We start from the raw sequence: 19,135 nt of genomic DNA on the forward strand, positions 1-19,135 counted from the left end.
AATATAAATATAGCGTGACAGGTAAAAGGGGAAGATTGGAAGTATGAGAAGACAAGCTACTAATTATTATATGTATTATTGAACAAAAAAAAGAAAGAAATCATATTTTCAATCGATCGATANACTCTCTCTCTCTCTCTCTCTGTTTATTCTTTTTTTTCATTATTTTTTTCTCCTTCTACGTTATTCTACATCGGCAATAACTTTGATACAGTCACGTCGTTTCTAATTGCGCAGTTATTTGTTAAGATAAAGCCCTCGGAGAGTGTCTCATGGTCGTTCGCGTTCGTATCATAATATAGACGGTACAGATTAGGCGAATTATTATTTTACATATATATAGATATATATGTATAATATATTCTTTTTCTATTTCTTTCTCTAGTTGTTTTTCTTTTCTTCCTGAAATGAGAGAAAGAAAGAAAGAGAGAAAAAGAGATAGCGAAAAGAATATACAAACGGAGTTTCGTAGTCGGCGATAGCGCAACTTAAGTTTCATATCAATATTTATTGTAAAGATAAGATTAAATGGAGAATTTATTAATACGCCGCTTCGCGTATTTAAATTCTTACGTCTCGTGGCGCGTCGGCAACGGCTCGAGTCGCCGATGAGGAGAGGCACTACGGCTTTTGTATCGAATAAAATAAAACGGTTCTCATTCTCCCAGGCAGGCATACATACTTACACGTAGTTAAATCGCTGTAAGAGAAATCGAGAATAATTAAAGCTCCGTCGAATTAAATTCAACACTTGTTCCCCCGTTCGAATCGTCGAAATTAGATCAAGCGTTTTAGAACAAACCTGAGAGAAACGTTATTTCAAATCTTATATCATTTCCCGCCCTTGTATCATCGATAAGAAAGATTTCTACGCTACCACCGAATGAATATCTTCTCGATTATTATTATTATTATTTAAATATTTTATTTTTTTTTCGAACCCCTCCCCAACCCCCCAAATGCCTATTCTTGAACAAACTTATTAACGTGTTTTTTACTTTTCTTTTTTTTGTTTTTCTTTCTAACATAGCAATCGCGCGTCGCGCGCTTATGTGTTTGTGTTGTGTTGGTTGAAGAAACAATTGAGAACTGACGTGGTTCAGATATATTTTTCTCGTTAGGGAGAATAAAAATATCCTTCGCAAGAAAATGGCCGAGAGCGCGGGAGCTCAACGAGCAATAAAACGTCGAACTCCACGGGCATTATTAATAAATCGTATAGTGGTTTAGCGGTAACTATAGCTCGGCTCGCGGAGAGTACGGCGATAACGTACGCGCTCTTTTTCGTCTTCGTTCGTTCGTTCGTTCATTCGTTCGTACGTACGTACGTACGTTTTATCCTTTTCAAACCCTTTTTCTCTCTTCTTCTCCTCTTCTTCTTTTCTTTTTTCTTTCTTTTTCTTCTGAACCTAAACACGAGCTCTGCCGTCGAGTTGGTCGGTGCAATCGTTCATCCAGAATTCGTGGTTCGGGGACGATTTTTACCTTTCTACCATAACTCTGCCGATGGTCAATTGCGACAAACTTTCGAAATTTAATTAAAGTATATAAATATATATATCTCGGTTATTAGATTCCAATAATTTTCTCGGATAGTTAGAGAAAACTTGGAGAGATATGAATTTTTTTCCTTGAACCCTTTTTTTATTTGCTAGAAAAAATAGAAAAGAAAAAGAAGAAAAAAGGAAGAGAAGAGAAGAGAGAGAAGAGAAGAGAGAAAGTAGGAAAGAATTTCTTGGTGGAGGGAAGGGGGTGGGTCGAAGGCGGAGAAAGAAGGCCAGCTGGCTGTAACGAGGCGTTTATCGATCGATAATAATTTAATGATAGTTATTTCCGCTGTTTTCTGCGTCCCTTTAGCTTTTTTCCCCCCTCCCTTCCCTTCCAACCCACCGTCCCGCCCTCTTTTTCTCTCATAATATATGTGGGATGCGAGCACCTCCAAGCCAAACACTTAAATAGGCATTCGTGAGGAGATTGGACGGTGGGCCCTGGATAGCTCAATTGGTTAAAGAGCAGTCGCCCGGAAAGCGGAAGATCCGGGTTCGAGTCCCGGTCCAGTCTGTCCAACAGCCCAATTTTTCACGAATCCTACATAATATACACAGTAGGATCTTGGAGGCCCTTACTATCCTTATTCTTTTCCTTCGGTACGCTATGTACGAAAATATTTTTATTTCCCACTCTCGGCTTCTACTTGAAAGTCGATTCTTCACGATCTATGCGTAGGAGAAATATGCTACTTCATTCCCAATGGAAGAAGAATGACGAACGGTGAGTAAACGAACGAGGATCTCGTGGAAGAAGGGGTACAAGGGGGAGTTTAGGAAAAAAACAACTAAGTGTATAAGAATAAAAGAATAAGAGAATGGAAGGAAAGAGATAGAAATATCTAATATTTTTTGGCCCCCTCGGTTGTGTATTATTATATTATATATAATTATATTATATATATATATATATATATATATACATATAAAATAAATAAATACGATACATTACATTCATTTTAAGTTCTTTATCGATGCTTGCCCTCGGAGATCGTATGTATTACGTGTAGTTGCACACACTAACTTCTATCACAGACAGGACACAAAACTTAAAAACACAGACGGTCCACTGTCTCCTCTCGAGTTCGTCCTTCCTTTTCTCTCGTATCTCTGTCTCTTTCCTACTTCTTTCTCACGAACCACCTTCTCACAGACTTCGTAGTCTCAACGATTCATGCCTCCTATGTCTGTCTATCTGTCTCTCTCTTTCTTTCTCTTTCTCTCTTCTTTGTGTCTCAATGTACGTATGTATGCAGGTGTATTTGTATGTATGTGTGTTTATGTGAAGGGCATGTATAGGTATACGTACGCGCGGGCGCACGGTTATAACTTAATATTTTAAAGATGGCAGCGAAGCTCATTTGCAATTCTATGCCGGACGTCGATATACCTGATTTATCGTAACTATACTTATATACGCGGACCCGAGTCCGCGTTTCTCTTGCAATTTATATATTATATTGAGAACAACGTGTATATATATATATATATATATATGTGGGATGCGAGCACCTCCAAGCCAAACACTTAAATAGGCATTCGTGAGGAGATTGGACGGTGGGCCCTGGATAGCTCAATTGGTTAAAGAGCAGTCGCCCGGAAAGCGGAAGATCCGGGTTCGAGTCCCGGTCCAGTCAGTCCAACGGCCCAATTTTTTCACGAATCCTACATATATTTCTATATACGTATGCGTGTCACCTGACGTATTTAATTGAAATATATCATAATTCAATATTTCACGTGCACCCGATGATAACTTACTTGCCTCATTATTTTCATTTATTTCATTTATTTTTAATTAATTATATTTAATTTGATTTTTTGATTTGGATTTTTCTTTTTTTTTTTTTTTTTTTTAAGAAGAATAAGAATAATTTAGATTAATTATAATAATATCGAAAAGATGTATTGTAACCCGTAACGACATCTTTTTCCGACCTTGATCGATGCGTTCGCAGATCGAACACTCCTCGGGAAACTTGTAAGAAAAGTAGATCGTAAAAAAAAAAGGTTGTAATAAAAATGGTAATGCAGTGAGTAATACGCGCGTAATACCGGCCATTATCTGCGCGCGAGCGCGTACTAGCGTTCGCTCGTCTTTCTTTATTATCTACTTTATACTCGATACAGTACTACAGATCGTAAGGATCGCGGCAATAAAAGGTATTATTTTTTGCTACTTAACAGTCACGCTTAAATCGAGCCGCGAGTTTTCTTATATTCTATCTGTCTGTCTGTCTGTCTGTCCCGTCTGTCCGTCCGATTCTAGATATTTTCATTCCGAAGAATTATTCTCCCAATTATATCTTTTATTTTATCGTTCGTCCGAGAATCGTATTCTGCATCCGATTAGAAAAAAGAAGGACGATTGAATTTATTAATAATAATAATAATAATAATGATAGTGATAATATAATAATTAAACGAATGCAAAAATATTCAAACGCAATTCTGATAGAGATTAATAAAATATATGATATAATTAATGTGGAATAATATCATTTCTTTTCTATTATATATAATTATAATAGTATGAAAAAAAAATCAAAGATATTAATATTAATGATAATAATTATTACAATCGTGTTATATTAAAAATATCGCGTAATTATGTTACGAGTATTAGTATTAGTAGTAGTAGTAGTAGTTGTAGTTCGGTGCGAATAGATTTTTCGAACGATTCGAATCACGATTTCACGGATAACTCTTAAAAAAGCTATCGAATTTATTTCATGGTCCATCGTATCTACCTAACTCTCAGAATTATTCACGTAATATTAAAACGTTCGCCGTAAGAATAATCTTGTTCGTAGGTTTCTCAGATACTGCGGAAACAAACATGGGAATGGTATGATGAATATCCCTCGCGCTCCTTCACCCCTCTTTTTTATATATATATAACAAAATACTTCTTCGGAATAAATTCATCGTATTAATCAAAGTTTATACTCGGTACGTACATACACACATACATATATAATCATACACACGTATAGATCGTGTAACCCGGTACGAGCCGTTCTCGAACAAGAAAGTAATTTTCTTCCCTAACGTGCTCGTTAATTTCGCTTGTCATCTCTACTCTCCTTCCTAAAGATATTCGAATAAGAGACAACAGATCGAGAAAATGAAAAGCAAAAAAAAAAAGAAAAGAAAAAAGAAAAGGAAAAAGGAAAGAAAGGAAAAAAGACAAAAAAGAAAAACAAGGAGGAGCGCGTATACGCGTGTACGTACGGGTGAGAGAAAAAGAGGAGAAAAGGGCGAAAGGAAGGAAGGAAGGAGGGCGGGAGGGAGGAGGTTTAGGAGGGGAAGAGGTGGTTGTTGAGAGACACAAATAGACAGAGAAATAGAGATACGATGGTAGAGATAGAAGAGATCGATTTCGTGGAAGGGTCGGTCGACAGAGTTTTCTATCTCTTTCCGTCTCTCTTTCTCTCGTCCCTCTCGGAGAGAGTAGGTAAAGCCCCCCCGGCGCGTGTTGTATCCGCGTAGCAGCGCGAACTCGTTCTATTGTTCGACTTATCGTACTCCGCCATGTGCTCTACATAATGGTAGTGTCGAAAGTGTGGTTTAACGATATCTAAACACGAGTATACCGCTCGTTTCCGCACTGCTGGGAAGAGTCGGTGGGGAGGATGGGGTGAAACAGGGTGAGGGGGTGTGAGAGGAGGATGAGGAAAAGGAGCAGGAGGGGATGGTCGAAGCGAGTACGATTTTGACGAGAGCGTTTTCCACCAACAAAATCCCTCCGATATGCGATGCGTGCGAGGCCACCCGGAGTATTGTGTTTGTACCCTTGTACATACGTACCTACGTATTTCTATGTGTATTCGTGCGTGTGCTTGTATGCACGAGAACGAGAGAGTATCGATGCATATCCTCTATCTCTCTCTCTTTCTCTTTCTCTCTCTCTTTTTCTATCTCTCGATACCTTCGAAACGAGGAACCACGTTCACGGTGTGCTGCGAGGAACAGATATCGGTTTACATCGGTGCAATAACTGCCTCTTGCTGGCCACCAAAATGTTATGCTAATTGCCCGATGCCCGAAATCTCTTCGTCTTTCCATTTCGTGTATCCTTCGATCTAACTATCCACTTCGCGAAATTTTATCCGATTACTTTCGTTTCTTTTTTCCTTTTCGTACATTTGTTTGTTTGTTTGTTTGTTGTTCGTAGGTTTGTTTGCTTGTTTATTTTTTTCTTCTCCTCCCCCCACCCCCTTATCACTCGATTCCCTCGTATCTTCGATGTCCTTTATACGCGTTATTTATTTCTGAGATATTTTTATTTTCCTTTTTTCTTTTTATCCTTTTTGTTATTTTTGTAGTTGTTGTTATTTTTGTTTCGTGTTATCCTCTCACGTATATTGCATGTTTCATGTACCTCGTATTTTTATTTACTATCCAGAGAATTTTAGTAGTACACTTGATTTATTTAAAAGAAGAGAGAGAAAGAGAAAAAAAAGGAAAAGGGGAAAAGGGAATAAAGAAACGAGAAACAAGATAAAAGGATAAAGGTTTGATTAATCGCGTATAATTTACGTAAATCGCTTATATATTTACGATAAATCGCGTTGAAACCACGAGTAAGAAGAAGAAGATAGTATTATATACCCTCCTATAGGTAATATATATATATGTGTGCGTAGGAGTTTTGTTTTGTTGCTTTAATTTTTTTTTTGTATCGTTGGTATATGTAAGGTGGTGGTGCTCTTACTTAAGAGAGATAAAATTTAACTGGTGCGCATTGCAGCTTTTAAGTCGGATCCCCAAAACCTGTAATTCACCTAACGGATGCTGTTATTCGCCGAAAAGGACGTTCGTCCGTGGGGGAAGGGTAGGAGGAGGAGAGAGAGAGAGAGAGAATGAACGAAAGGAAAAAAAAGAAAAAAAGAAAGAAAGAAAGAAAAGAAAAATAAAGAGAAATGGAAGGTCGTTTAACGTGGAAAAACAAAAAAAGGAAAAACTTGGTGGGTTGTGGACGAAGAGCAAAGGGCGCAAAAGGAATGAGAGAGTGGGAAGGAAAGGGGGGGTCTTTCTAAGGGAGCGAGAGAGAGATAGATAGATCTCTGGACCAATCGTAAATCTTATTAGCCTCGTCGGGACTCGGAGTCGAACGTTTCGTAATTGATTAGTGGCGGCGGGCGCATAAGGCGGATATCTAAATTATACTCATTCCGATGGACCAATCATGCAATTATCCGTAATTTTATATCGCTCCGAATATTACTTATATTATATCCTACCCAAGAGATAAATAGATAGATACAGAAAAAAAGTCGGGGAGAGTGAGAGAGAGGAAGGGCGGGAGTGAAAGGGGGTTAAGGATATACAAAGAAGGAAGAACTGAGAGGGTTTTTTCTGTTCCATTCGTTGATCTTCACCCCCACCCCTTCTTTCTTCCCGTTCTCTTTCTTCCTCTCATTTCGTTTCGTATCTTTATCTGTCATTACGACGAACGACACACTATTACTATTACTTTTTCTTCTGGTACGAGGATGTGAGAACACACACACACGCGACATGCGATTTAAGGCACGAACGCGAAGAAAAACGAGTTCTTAACGTGTACGTTAGAATTAGCAGCAGCAGCAGCAACAGCAGCAGCAGCAGCATGAACGCGCTAATGATAAACAGGTTTCACGCAGAAAATGTCATTTATTGTAATAATGGATAGAAGAAAGGAGTATCGTTATTACAGAGAATACGAAGTTGATACAGTGTTAGAAAGAGATAGGGAGAAGGAGTGGGAGTGGTGGAGGGGAAAGAGGGAAGATTACGTTCTCGATGTTTATCCTGATGTGTTGTGTCGGACATTGAAAAAGATGTTGGGATAATGTATTGCTTGTAGTATACATATCTTTTCTCGGTAAGAAAATTACTCTGACGAGTCGTTGGTTATAATAACTTAATTGTTATATAAAAGTATATTATGCGGCTTATTGCTCCCGTCGTAAGCTTTTTTTTTTTTTCTTTTTTCTTTTCAAATTCTCGGTGGATTTTTTTCTTTTTTCCTCTTTTTTTATTTTCTTATTTTTTTATTTATTTATTTATTTGTTTTTCTTTCCTTCTACCCAAGTATAATCCTCGTTCTTCGACGTTCGTCGTTCTACTCTTACGGAGGTTCGTGCGCGTACTTTTTTTTTCATATAGATTTTTTCCCGGTTTTTTTTTCTTCTTTTTCTTTTATCTTTTTATTTAGATTTAATTTGAATAAAAAGTACGAATAATGTCGGTTATTATGGATAAGAATAAGATATAAAAAGAAGTTAATATTATATCCTTGGAAACTTAAATTGTAGTTAGAACTAAATTACGGTAGAACAGATAATAAGTTTTCATTGGAAAATTCTTTATCGAGATCGGAACGGTCCGATCTTTTAAAGGATACGCGTATCGTAGATCTCAGGAGGGAAGAAAAAAATATCAAATTTTTTTACGACTAAGAAAAGTCGCGGTTGTTGTATTACTATGATTAAAAACTAACGCGGATTTTTCGTTCGATGCAAATGTTGATTTTTCTAGGCTGAAATATAAAGAAGACGAGTCGAGAAAGAGAGAGAGGGGGAGAGAGAGAGGGAGAGAGGGAGAGAGGCTTACTTTCGCAGATGATATCCTGCTTAAAAATTAGTTTGGACGTTTAAGAACAACATAACATATTAATATTATTGATTTCATATTGGTAAAATATAATTTTTTTTAGTTGAAAATGTCCAATTTTGAGCCAAATAAGCGTCATTTGCGGGAAATATTAGTTCTCTTCTTTAATATAAAGAAATCTGCTGCTGAGGCGCATTGATTGCTCGTAGAAGCATATGGTGAGACTGCTTTGTGTGAGAGAACGTATCGTGAGTGGTTTCAAAAGTTTAAAAACGGTGATTTTGACGTAGAAGGCAAAGATCGCAGTGGAAGGCCAAAAATTTACGAGGATGCAGAATTGGAGGATATTGGAGGAAGATTCATCTCAAACACAAAAAGAACTTGCTGTAACATTAGAAGTCACTTAGCAAGCAGTCTCACATCGTTTAAAATCATTAGGAATGATTAATAAACAAGGAAATTGGGTTCCGTACGAATTAAAGCCGAGAGATATTGAACGCCGATTATGCTTAAGAGAAATACTGCCTGCTAGACATAAAAAAAGGGTTTTTTACATCGTATCGTCACTGGTGACGAGAAATGGATACATTATGATAATCCAAAAAAAGAAAATCATGGGGATTACCAAGCCATGCGTCAACATCAACAACAAAACCGAATATTCACGGAAAAAAACTCATGCTGTGTATTTGGTGGGATCAGCTGGGTGTAGTGTATTATGAGTTGCTTAATCCGAGCGAAAAAATCACCGGAGCCCTCTATCGAACACAATTAATAAGATTGAGCCGAGCTCTGAAGGAAAAATGCCCTCAATACTAATCTAGACACGAAAAAATTATTCTCCTGCATGACAATGCTCGTCCACATGTAGCGGCTCCCGTGAAAAAGTATTTGGAAACACTTGATTGGGAAGTGTTACCCCACCCGCCGTATTCACCAGACATTGCTCCGTCCGATTATCACCTATTTCGGTCCATGGCACATGCTCTGTCGGAGCAGCGGTTCAAATCATATGAAGATACCAAAAATTGGGTTGATTCGTGGATAGCCTCAAAAGACAAGGAGTTCTTCCGACATGGGATCCGAATGTTGCCTGAGAGATAGGAAAAAGTCATTGCAAGTGATGGACAGTATTTTTAATAACCTTAAAATTACCATTCTTCTAGAATAAATACTTAATTTTTAATAAAACATGGCGGAAACTTATTTGTACACCTAATAATTAAAAAGTAACAAGGAAAATTAAAGATGATATTATTATCAATAATAATAATAATAATATGTAATTATTGTGATAGTTGATCTGTAATTAATTATAAAAATATCGAGAAGAAGATTGGAAACGTATCGTGCGATGTAAATGTAATTATTTTCGTTTTGAAGTTATACTTCTTTTTCAATACTAAATAACGAACGTAGCCTGACGAGGACTTCCTTCACAATTCGTGTTGCACTCAACGTGATAACGGTTTATGTATCATTTGTAACGACTATAAATTCTTAGCGTATATTCAAAATACGCGCTTTAATCGTTTTGAGAATATTGAAAATATTGAAAATATCGAAATGTTGTTATCGAGTTTTTCCACTATTCAAATTGTTGCTAAGCACGCACTGCTGGGCCATTAACAAAGACACTCGTCTTATTCTTACACACTAGTTTATTTGAATTATTACAAATGGTGGGGATTGATATTAAAAAACAGTGAATATCTTTAAAAATATCATCAAAATCATTGATTAATTATGAATATTAGTAATAAAAATCTTTTTTGAAGTTAATTGAGGTATGTATTATTATTTATTGGTTTTATTTCGTTTCATTTTTTCTCTTTAGTGATCATCAATTTAGGTTGAAAATGAATAAACTGGATAACATGCTGTACGACTTTTTTTATGCCTTAACTATACGATGAAATTTTTCTGATTTTAATCTAAGTATACCGATGAAATACAAATTGTTTCCTTCATCCTGATATTATAACAAACAATGGTAAGAAGAATATCTTAAAGTTCAGTTAAAATACTTTACCGAGTAAAATATATGTATTATATTATTTTTTAATTTAATTTATGAGACTATGCTTCTCTTTTTATATTTTTTAAATTTCATACTTAAACTACTTTCTTAATTAGGTTTAGCTAAGTATGCGGCTTTACATTTTTTTATTCAAATCAACGACCGTAACACATTCAAGAAAAAGACTCAAATCTATGCATATAAATTTCATTTTCCAATGAGGGTTAACGATATAAAAATTTCTTTTAACTAATGTCTCCTTCGTAGAGATTTCATGTGAATTATCATGCAAATAGAATTCAACAACAGTTACAAGGAATAAGCAAGACATGAATCTGGTAAGAGGTTAAAATAATAATCTTGCTTCTGAAAAAAACAAATATTATAATTTTCTTGAAAAATATTTATTTATAGTAATAATAAACTTATTCTTTCTTCATAGGTTTTCAATTATTTTACTGGAAAAGAGAGTATATAACTTTCCACAACGATAAGAAAAAGCTGACAACACTGCAATCATGAAAGATTTTGGAAGACACCGTCTTCTTTTTACCACACTGCAAAGAAACCATGTGCATTTATTTTCTATTGAAAAAATTGAAGAAGGAATGCTTCCTTGTTATTACAAATTTAAAATGTAAATAGGAAATATATTATATTGGAAGATTCTTTAATTCGCAGAGGTTTCATGTGAATTATTATACGTATAGAATGCATCTACAGTAACAAAAAATAATTTAAACAAGAATCTATTAATAGGTAAAAATAGAAATATTGTTTAAGAAAAGAGAGAAACACAACAAAATATAATATTATTTTTAAAAATTATTTATTTAAAACATTGTAAAATTGATTTTTATTGCAATAACTTTCATTTTTTTTACAAGAAGAGATTGCATAATCTTTATTTTATTACCGAGAGTTGAAGTGAGTATACCCACATCTCGGCGAATCCAGCTGATACCAACAGAGAATGTTGTTAGGCGTATAGGCTGCGAAAAAAATGATAGCACAAGCATACCAATTGACTGCGAATGAAATTTTATGTACTCCATCAACTTCAAATTTACTAATGACTTCTGCACCATCGCCTCAGCCTGTGATTATTGGTACAAAAATTGTTATGAATTTAGCGGATAGCAACTATCATCAATTTGATACTTTCCATTATCAAAGTCAGTGGGCTCACTCCGATGAACTGCTGATTGATTCAATTATACAATAATCTCAAATTTTAATGTTGAGGAAAATTTAGTTATATGATTATGAGTCCTTTAATATACCAAATTGCAATTGTTTAATTCAATACAAACGATTAAATGTTTGAGCTTGAGGTATTGCTATCTATCACAATGCGAATGATATAACTAACATTGTGACCACTACCATTGACATGACTGTGAGGGTTCTGTAACATTTCAACCAACGACGTTTCAACCGCGACATTTCAACTGACGACTTTTCAACCGGATGATAATTAATGTGATTATATTGTATTTTACCATTAAGATTTTCAGTATCAGTATGTACTATTGCAGGACAAAGTAGCGTTGAGTGATATGAAACACACCTCCATGTAATATTGTCATTGTTTATAGTTTTCTTGTTATATAAATAACCTTTATTTCCATGCAAAACATTTAATTCCATGGCATTACTTTCATGTACAACAATTCGAGAGGCATATATAAGTATAGGGGAGGGAGGATAAGTTACTAAGGATTTTAAGTGAAAATTTTAATGTTATTTTCAACTCAGAAAATTCTGATGTACTCATCAACTTTTTACGTGAAGACCTAAATATTTCAATAAATAATGACTAAGCAGTTTCTACAACATAATATGGTGGTCCTACAACTAATGCTGTATTTATACGACATTTAGGTAATGTTTCTACTAGACAATTTGTATCATATTTTAGCTACATTAAGCCTCTTGCAACTCACATGCCTATTGTATCACAACCGAATTTCAAAGATTCAGCATCCATGCTTTCAATTTTATATAAACTAGTTAATATTTTCCCTCTTTCGTTATCTAATAAGTGTCCTGGATATTTCTAATGCAACATTTTTCTTACCAACTAATTTAATTTTTATTAAAGTTACGTATGCGTGTAATATTAACAACCAGAAATATTTTTCCATATATCGCTATTTCGTGATATTAATAGTTCGTATAACGCTTTCAAAAAGAATTTTAATTAAAATGTTAAATAAAAAAATGTTACTTTTTATTGAAGTCCTAATTATAATATCTATTGATAGTTTTCCGTAACATTTAAGTACTTTGATCCAGCATTAGGAGTGTTCAAAAAGTATTTCCAAAAAACTATGTTATATTTGAAGTATATTGCTATTTACGTCTGTTCGACGGATTTATTATTTTTGGATAACATTTTCATATCAAGCTAGTATTAAATGTTTTTGAATTTAATAGAATTAAGTTTTTCGAATCGTTTACCCTATAGATCATACATAAATATCTTTTTTCTATAAAAAGAATTAGAAATCAAAAGTCATCATCGGTAGTCCAGGGAAAGATTTCTTTTATACAATCATGCATTGACAACGCAGCATAATCCATAGTAAATACATTTAAATTGCAAAACTATTAGGCATAATTAACAATTTAAATTGTACTTAATCGATGGGCTATATAAACAGCGATTTCAATGAATAGCTTTATTTGTCATACGAATTTGTAGCTGATAGTTCGTCGCGTGTTGCTACATTTAGCAAATATGGAAGTAGAAGGCTTAGATGAAAATGCAGTGGTTATCTCTGGAATATCGGGAAAATTTCCAAAGAGTGATAATATCAATGATTTAACGGCAAATCTATTAAATAAAGAAGATTGCGTATCTGAGGATAATACAAGTTGAAAATTAGGTAAGAATATGTTCAATTTATTTTTATATAAAAATTAAGTGGAATAATGTGCGTTATTTTTGTTTCATTAAATTATTATTTTTTAGGTCATTCGTCTCAAATATCATCGCGTTTAGGACGCATTTCTAATTTAACGAAATTCGATAACTTTTTTTTTGGAATTAGTGCAATTCAGGCAAAATTTCTATCGCCAGAAATAAGAATGGCAATGGAAGTTACGTTTGAAGCGATCATTGATGCCGGAATAAATCCTGTAGAGTTACGGAACAAGAAAACCAATGTTTACGGGGTATTGAGTTTATATGAGTCAGATAGTTATCTACTGAAAGATAAAACTCAAGTAAGTAAATAGAATGATCTAATGGATTTCATTTAAAGGTAAAATCATTCTATGTGCAATTGTTTTTATTTTCATTATAGGAGAATGGGTATAGTCTACTGGGTATTGCCGTGGTTTGCTATCAAATCGGATCTCGTTTTGTATGGGTTTAACCGGGTCAAACTGCACTGTCGATTCATCTTGCACATCAAGTTCATTAGCAATTCAAAAAACGTACGAAGCTATAAAAGCTGGAGATTGCGAATACGCGATTGTTAGTGGTTGTATATTAAGCTTACTTCCCCAAACATCTCACCAACTGTACGAATTAGGTAAAATAAAAGTATATTAGATATCATTTATTCCAGTTGTAGCATGTAAAGACAAAAAGGTAATTTTTCTTATATTTTTTTTTTTCTATGATAATTACAAACCTTAGAACAGCAAGTTAAATTTTTCGTAATTTATGAATAATTTTTTGTTCTATGCATTCCTTTTTTTAGGTTTGTTGTCAACAGACGGCGTAAATAGATCTTTTGATAAGAAAGCGTCTGGATTCTCGAGAAGCGACTCAGTAGGAACCATTTTCCTTCAAAGAGTCGAAAATGCACAGCGGGTTTATGCCAAAGTCGTTAATCTTTCTGTTAAGTACACTGAAGCAATTACAAGAAACACGTGTCTATTTCCCACAGCCGAATCTCAGGCTCAAATAATGAAACAGACATTGAAACACTGCGGCCTAAAACCAAGCGACGTAACATACATCGAGGCCGATGGTACAGGAATAAAATCAGTGGATTTCGAAGAATTAAAGGCAATAGATCTTGTTTATGGTCAAGATCGAAGTCTTTCTAATCCTCTTTTAATAGGATCTGTTAAGTCGAACATTGGTAACACATATAATAATAATGCAATAAATTCGATAATCAAGGTAAATTTTTTGAAAACACAAAATTAAATATAAAACTAAACAAATTTGGTTTAATTTTCTACATTTCTTTATTTTTTATTTCTAGGTACTAATTGCTATGAAGACCGGAGTTATATCTCCGAATCTTCATTATTCCGAGCCTCCAGAAGAAGCCCAATGCCTTTGGGATGGACGCGTAAAAGTAATAACCAAACCAACACCTTGGACGGATTGTTGCGCTGCTGTTAACACAGCTGCTTTAAACAGTTCCTTCTCTCACATTATCCTAAAACGTCATTCAAAAAAGAAGCAAAGGAGAAAACTTTCACCATATAATATGCCACGACTTTTTGTAGCTTCTTGTCGAACTCAGGAAATGATATCGTCGATCTTTAATATTGTAAGATATTTATTTTCCGACCGAAGTGATTAGGCAAAATGATCGTGATTTATATTCTATTTGTATTTAGTTAAATTCGAGCAGAGGAGATGATGAACTGGCTCAATTAATTACTGATATTACTGAGAAACCATTTCCTAATTCTCTGTATTCTGGGTATACAGTAATTCCAGATTTTGAAGCAGCTGATTCAGAGCAATCGATAGAGATTGCTCAAGCTAATTTTTCAGCTTAATCTCGAGAGATTTAGTTCGTTTTTTCGGAGATGGGATCACAATGGACTGGAATGGGTACTACAAATTTTATACTTAAATAATTAAAAAAATGTTACATCTCTCTCTCTCTCTCTCTCTCTCTCTCTCTTCTCTCTTTTCTCTCATCTTTTTCTATCTTCCCCTCTCTCTCTTTCTCTCTATCTATCTCTATGTCTGGCTCTCTCTTCTCTTCACGAGCACGATCATCCTTGAATCTCGAAGGAACACTTCCCCCTTTTTTTTGTGTTTTTATTTTTTCAATTCTATCCACCGGAACAAGGATGAACGATATATATATTTTTTTTTTCAACTTTTTCTTTTTTCTCCCTTGTGTATATTTCCTTTCTCTCTCTCTCTCTTTTCTCTCTTCTCTCACACACTCTACTTTTACCTTTCCGTCTCGACGTTGTGGAAAAGGTCGAAATTAGTTTTTCAGTCTCGGACGAAGACATTCGTTCTGATATCTACTGCTCTCTCTCTCTTTCTCTCTCGTGGTATGCCGTAGGTGAATCTGTGTACTCTTTTTTCTTGTATTTTTTTTTCTTTTTTAATTTTTTTTCTCTATATGTGTGCGTACGCGTTGTATGACGAGGGGAGGAGGAGGAGGAGGAGGAGGAACGTTGCGAGCCGCATAATATTCGTAGATGCATGTCTGATTTCTTTCTCTTTCTAAACCGAGGTAGATAGGAACACATATATATATAAACGTATAAATATATGAACATGTACAGGAACTAAATAAAAAAATTGTACGTCCATTGTCATTGGTCATCGTCGTCGTCGTAGTCGTCATAGTCGTAGTCATCGTCGTGGTTGAGAGAAAAAATGATGAAGGAAGGGAAAGGAAGGGAAGGAGAGAGAGGGAAAGAGAGAGAGTGAGAGAGAGTCGAAATTTGTTGTACGTCGATGATTACTATAATCAATGGGAGAAGTTAGAATGGAAAATATCCATCAAGGTGACTCGGGCGTGAAACAACATTCAGATAGTCCGGCGCGTATTCTCTCTGTGTGTCCGCCGTTCTGTGTACGCGCCGCCGCTGTGCTTGCTCGCTCGCTCCGATTTAATTATCGTGTAATGGCATAATTTCACTCGCGGATAATTAACCGTTTGAAAATAATACCGCGATGTACGAGAGTGCATGTATATGTATATATATATATCTTTCTCTCTCTCTCTCTCTCTCTCTCTCTCTCTCTCTCTTCGCTTCGTCTATGTAAACGCTCGCGCGCAACCTCGATAATTCCTTTCGTTGATCGTGCGCGCCCACAAATAGAAAAGAAAATGTAGAAAGAAATATTATTAGACGCAACCAAAGAATGCATTGAAAGAGACGAACGTATATATATATATATATATATATATATATATATATATATATATTTTTTTAATCCATTCTCTCTTGATTATTATTATTTTTTTTTTCTTTTTCTTCTTCTTCTTCTTCTTCTTTTTTTTCTACCCCCGTTTTTCATATATCATTTCGAGCCTACAATTGGGATTTTTATCACCGTTGTTTGTTCCCTCGAAATCATTGAAATCTCTATTCGGGTTTAATTATTCTTTTTCCCTCCCACTCCCTTATCCTCTCTCTCTCTCTCTCTCTCTCTCTCTGTTTATTCTTTTTTTCATTATTTTTTTCTCCTTCTACGTTATTCTACATCAGCAATAACTTTTGATACAGTCACGTCGTTTCTAATTGCGCAGTTATTTTGTTAAGATAAGGCCCTCGGAGAGTGTCTCATGTCGTTCGCGTTCGTAGCATAATATAGACGGTACAGATTAGGCGAATTATTATTTTACATATATATATATATGTATAATATATTCTTTTTCTATTTCTTTCTCCAGTTGTTTTTCTTTTTCTTCCGGAAATGAGAGAAAGAAAGAAAGAGAGAGAAAAAGAGAGAGAGAAAAAGAATATACAAACGGAGTTTCGTAGTCGGCGATAGCGCAACTTAAGTTTCATATCAATATTTATTGTAAAAGATAAGATTAAATGGAGAATTTATTAATACGCCGCTTCGCGTATTTAAATTGTTACGTCTCGTGGCGCGTCGGCAACGGCTCGAGTCGCCGTTAAGGAGAGGCACTACGGCTTTTGTATCGAATAAAATAAAACGGTTCTCATTCTCCCAGGCAGGCATACATACTTACACGTATAGCCCAGTCAACGCGGGCCATACCCGGAACTTTTCTTGCTTATGCTTCAAAATTTGATCTAAGGGTAAGTTGACGACGCTGAATCGAGTGGTGCTAATTATAATAAAATCAGCAACTGGCATCTTATGGAAAAAGGGTAAAAAAGGGTAAAATATAGCCTTATCTTAGAATCTAGGCATTTAATTGAAAAAAGTTTTAAACAAAAGTTGTAGAGAATTAAAATATACATAAAAAATGTTCTATGAGTTATCTTCGTATTTTCAAAAATAAGCGAATAAAATTGGATTGAAGATGAGAACAAAATTTTAAGAGTGGGAGAAAGCAAGCTTATCCCTCCGTCGCGTTTTACACGCGAGCGAGCTAGTATGCGTGCGAGCATCCGTGTGCACTAATTCACAAACGAGGGATCTTCGGCAATCTTCGGGACTCTCGGTCTTAAATGAAAGTGCGAGTGAGAGAACAAACCAATATTTCTCTCTTTTTATTTATCATGCGATAACGAGTATTATTGTCCTTGGCCATCGATTGTTGAGCCTTCTGATATTTCTCTTTTTATATTTTTTCTTTCGGTAGCGAGAATTTTACGTCTTGGCCATCGAGCGTCGAGCGTTTTGTATACGAGTGCGAGTGAGAAAGAAAACCGATATTTCTCTCTTTCTATTTTTTCTTTCGGTAGCGAGAATTTTTCGTTTTAACCATCGTGCGTCGAGCGTTTTGTATATCTATATATATCGGCGTATAAGCGCGGCATTTTTAAATCGAATCTTGATGCTTATGGCACGCCGTTTCTTTATTTATTGTCAAAAATAATGAACCTTGAGTAAAAAAAAAAATAATTCATTTTAACAGAAACTATTATTATTTAGTTGAGAGTAAAAATAATGAATTAATTTTGTGTCTCGCCCTAAAATTAATTAGAATATATAATTGATATAAATTCTTTGTCTCACAAAAATTTATTTGTATGTCAAATTGAATACGTATTCTTTTTAAGACGAAATTTAAAATTTAAATATTTTTCCTATTAAATTATGTATTTTATAAAATTTTAAATTACTGACTTTTTGTCTCGTAAAAATTTATTTGTTTATCAAATTAAATACATATTTGAAAAAGAAGAATTTTATAACCACACAAAATTAATTCAAGATATATATGAAAGGATATTCTAAAAACGTGGAATTTATTTTTAGTCTATACATAATTTTAATTCATTTTTATTATGTTATAAGAAAATAGTAATACATTCTGATTCATCTTCGAAGTCTTAAGAATTGTACGAAATACATTGAACAATTACCAAGTGGTGCGTTAGCGTAAGGAGTAACGTCTTTGCTTCTCGCGCTGGGTATTTAACGTTCGATTCTTTGTGGGGGAATTATTTTTTTTATAAGTTTTTCTATCCTTAGTTTATATAAATTATTTTTACATTTCCTAATTTCTAATTATATATAGAAAAAAAATTAAAATTATTACAAAAAAATTCAAAGCAATAAATTTTTTTACATCCTGCACAAATAAACGAAGTTTATTACTTAAATTACCAATTCATCCTGTAAATATCATCCTAAAAAATGTCTCGTTCCGGCACGTTAAAAATTAATTTTTGTTATTTATTGGATATTATTTTATTTATAATTGGTAATTTTATTACTCGCGTAATAATGTTGATTTCTTAATAAAATTTATATCGTTAGTGCAAAATTTGAAAAAAATCTGAGGTGGGACTCACTGACCGTCTCCTTGTTTAGGATAGAAAAACTTAGAAAAAAAATAATTCCCCCACAAAGAATCGAACGTTTAATACCCAGCGCGAGAAGCGAAGACGTTACTCCTTACGTTAACGCACCACTTGGTAATTGTTCAATTTATTTTGTACAATTCTTAAGACTTCGAAGATGAATCAGAATGCATTACTATTTTCTTATAACATAATAAAAATGAATTAAAATTATGTATAGACTAAAAATAAATTCCACGTTTTTAGAATATCCTTTCATATATATCTTGAATTAATTTTGTGTGGTTATAAA

This window comes from Polistes fuscatus, unplaced genomic scaffold (assembly GCF_010416935.1).
Source record: "Polistes fuscatus isolate 324 unplaced genomic scaffold, CU_Pfus_HIC Scaffold21, whole genome shotgun sequence".
NCBI classification, from domain to species: Eukaryota; Metazoa; Arthropoda; class Insecta; order Hymenoptera; family Vespidae; genus Polistes; species Polistes fuscatus.